Genomic DNA, 4168 nt, shown 5'->3' with positions numbered 1-4168 from the left:
TATGAAGTCCTCGAACACTCCATCGAGAGTGAGCCTTGGTTTTTTCTTCTGTCTGTCTGTCACGTGTCTTTGGCGTGTTTGTTTTGTACAATTTAGCATGACAGTACATGTGTTATCTAATGGATATAGCCTCGCACAAACTAGTCGATATGCGAGTCAGCACGGCGCAGTGGTAATGAACCGCGCTGTGGTTATTCACTGAATTGCGTGAAAGTTGTGAATAGACAAAAAAAATCACAGCACCTATGGTATTCAGTGTGCAAGTTGCGGTTAATTCGCACCGTCCCTCATTGTGCACTTTCACATCCCTCCTCCCACTAAAGTATGTTGGAGTTGAGCCTTATACCAGTAACGCAAAAAATTTGAAGCTACCATTGAATTCACCATTTTATGGGGATAGACAGCATGCAGGCACTACGTTGAAGCACTGCACTACGTTACAGGCTTGTAAATACGTTCAATATGTGACATTTGTCCGCACTTTCTTTTACAGGCTTTTTGATTTTTAGAGCTCACCCAGTGTGGTGCGAGCCGATACCACAGGCACATTTTTGCCATCCAATGGTCCCATTTGGTAGGATTGGGTGCGTCTTTTAGGGGACGCAGACCGTCCACCAATTTGGTTTGAAGGTCCTGACGAAAACCTGGTTCATTATAACCTCTAAGGTTGAAACATGTAGACCCAACACATAGAGAGATACACGGGCTCATCACGGCCCTCACTTTATCTCGCCACGATTTTAACATTGTCCAGTTGCTTGCTAATAAAAAATCTTTATTTTTCTCAAGTTCAAACCAGGACAATTTTTAACACACTTACCCCCCCCTTTTTTCTCACGCACCATCACTCACAACCTGCTCCACTGCAATCAGGTGTTGTAGCACACCCTGATGACGCTAGGTCATTAGGGTGGACCCCGATGATGAAGCATGTCATCACTAGGTGATGAGTGAGGGGTTTCTAACAAAAGGAGACTTTCTCCATTTTGGGGAAAAAAAACTTCTACCCCCATAGCTACCTGTGAATCCTTGCTGGTGGTACTCCTTCATTTGTTTTTCTGCAAACTGCAACAGCACCACAGCGAATATGCCATCAGATATCACACTAGGCATACACTAAAATCATTCTATGCAGCCTAAATCACATTATACCTCAGGGAACCACGGGTTAGTCTTAATGCGGTCCTTTACCAGTTGGGGCACTTTGACGGTATATCAGGTATCCAAATTAATTGGGAGAAGTCCCACCTTTTTACTCTCACCGCTACCACTGACCACTTCCAACAAGACTACCCACTGCAGTGGTGCGAATCGGGCCTCAGATTTTTAGGAATATTAATTTCCAGAGACAGTGGGGAACTGATTTGTGCCAATTATGGCACCGCCCTGGATGCGATAACAGACAAAATCACACAATGGATATTGCTGCCTTTATCTCCGGCAGGCCGAATTTATAAAGAGGATTACATTGCCGAAAATGCTCCCTCTCGGTCTCAATATTCCCTACTCACCAGGATGACACCTTTTCAAATTACTCGAAATACAGTTGATATGCTTGGGCCTGGGCAGACAAGCAGCCACACATACAATGGAATATCCTCACACAGCCTTTTTTGAGAGGAGGCTTTAAAGCACCAGACATGGAGCTCTATTTTCTATGCACCTAAGCACACTATGCCAGTGTTTCCCAAACTGTGGTCCGCGGACCCCCAGGAGTCCCCGACACATTCCTAGGGGGGGGTCCTCAAGCAGCAAGTTTTAAAAGAACTGCAAAGTTCCTTGTATTAGCAGTTTTCGAGCAACAATAAAGTGATTAATGTACCTGCTGGAGAGAGTTTTGTCCAGTAGCAACTTTGACTTCTGTAATTTAGCACAAGGGGTTAAAATGCCTATCGCAAAAAGGTGTACCATGAGTTTTAAAAACAGTATTTTATGTGCATAGGTCAGTGGGTTACTACTTTTGTCACAGATTTTTTTTTGTTACTGTGCAGTTCATAAGTGACAACCGTAATCTAGTACAGTGACCTATAAACTATCAAAGAGATGCTTGCAAACTGCATGGTACAAGTTAGTAACTTATGTTTTTTCCCAGTCTTTCATTATCCTGATGCTGCTAAAAAAGTTTATTTGGGTGGAAATACATTTTTATTGTTAAAGTCAATGCTAACCACTATGTTGTGTTCGTAATCCTGAGTTTGTACTTCTCCAGACCAAGCACTCTTCAAAAATGACTAACAGTATGAATGACATGTGAATCCTACACCTTGTAGTGCCCTTTGCCTTATGTAACATTTTCTATACACTGATTTACACGTATGATTCATTGTCTCCATATGTTGGTGATGTACAGTGCTCTGACATCCTACAATGGTAGGAGAGATGCTATAAAAACAAATGAAATACATGTGACAGAGGAGCTATGGAGAGATGAGAGGCACTGGAGGGTGATAAGGGAATCATTGAAGAACCCCTACAAAGATAGTCCTCATTTACTATTCTTTGAAAAGCCATAGAAGTCCAGGTTAACACCAAAACCTGGGCCTCTATGGGTATTCACAAGGGCATAGTATCAAGCCCAATATCGCCAGTTTCCGGCCTATAAAAGCGGTGATAATGTGTCGCCCTTTCTTAATATGGCCCCGGGAGCCCTAGCTATTATCCCTCCCAAACTTCAGGATCAGCCTGTGTGACCCGTGGGAGAGGACCGCATCTCCGATCAACATACTAGCACGGATCCCTAATTATTAAAGGGACCGATAGCTACAACACCGCCCATCACGTGTAATGCTAGTTCGAGGTTGAACTATCAACACAACCAAGCGGTTATTCTACTACGCTTTCGGTTCTCTGCTAAAGGAAAAATACAGAGAAGGTCCGTATTTTAGATACAATCAGTCTTCAAGTATACTGTACCTGCTGCGATCCCTGCTATGTCAAGCAGAACGTTTTTATGAAAAGCCATTCCGATTTAATCTGGGGCTTGATTGATACTTCCAATGAAAAAATTTGTGAAAGACCACAACTAAGGGAGTCTCCCCTATTTAAGCAGGTGTCTGCATGAAAAATTGTTTAACAAGATACAGAGTGCTTATATCCAAGTCTAGAGAAAGATGGATTTATAAGGCTTTTTCCATCGAAACACGTCAACGCCATATCTTGATACACAATCCACCCTTTGGGCATTGGTGTTAAAAAGCCAATTATAGAATGCTTATTTCCATGCCCATAATACGACATGATAACGGATGTGTAAACTGCTAAGACTGAGTTCTCCAGTCTAGCCCTTGTTTTTTCACTCTTTGTATGTTCATGCATATTGTGATAAATATTTTAATTGTACTGTGTTTTTATGAATTTTTGTGCTATCAAATGTATTGACTGACGGGGCCATTCCCGTGTTTGAGTAGTTCTGTAATGTGAACAATAAATATGTGATATATTTTTCCAACATAAAGTGTTATAAGTGGTTTCCCTATTACATATGGTTTAATCTTAAAATGTGTGGATAGTGATGAATAAGAGTGCATTTGGGTGAACGTTACTTGTAGACAGGTTCCTCCCTGTTAAGAAATGTATCCAAAGGGATCTTGCTTTTCTCACTTTATACAAGGAGAGACATGGCACCAAATGGTCAATGGCTCAGGAGGTGGGAAGGAGACTAGTCCCTATAATAAAAATTTAAAAAAATAAAAATAAAAAAACAAAAAAAAAACAGACAATTGTTGATTGAAATGCTGGATAGTAGAATAATGCACAGCATGCGAATCCAGGGGTCGAATATCTCTACCGTAAATGGTAGTAGGTCCATTTCTGCAGCACAAAACCAGCCTCTGAAACTGGTGCCAGCACAAGTAGTCTTTAGTATTGGATTGGTGGCAGGGGAAACAAATTTCAAACTGATCATACCACAGAGCACTCCAAAATAGTGTTGCTCAGGGATCTCATACAACCAGATGCATCCTTTTAACAGGAACAATGTCGTCTCGTGGATATATGAATCCAATCACCCCATAGCAACCTTCATAACTAGGGGGCAAAATGCGACCCTTTGGAAAGCAGGAAAGCAAACATTTTGCAAAGCTAACGGCACAAGGAATAAAAAGTCTGATCTTTAATTAGAGTGAACATAAAACACATAAAAATTAGATCATAAAAACCCAAGCACATG

The sequence above is a fragment of the Lissotriton helveticus genome, chromosome 6 (genome assembly GCF_964261635.1).
Source record: "Lissotriton helveticus chromosome 6, aLisHel1.1, whole genome shotgun sequence".
Taxonomy (NCBI): domain Eukaryota; kingdom Metazoa; phylum Chordata; class Amphibia; order Caudata; family Salamandridae; genus Lissotriton; species Lissotriton helveticus.
This window is presented reverse-complemented; position numbering follows the sequence as displayed.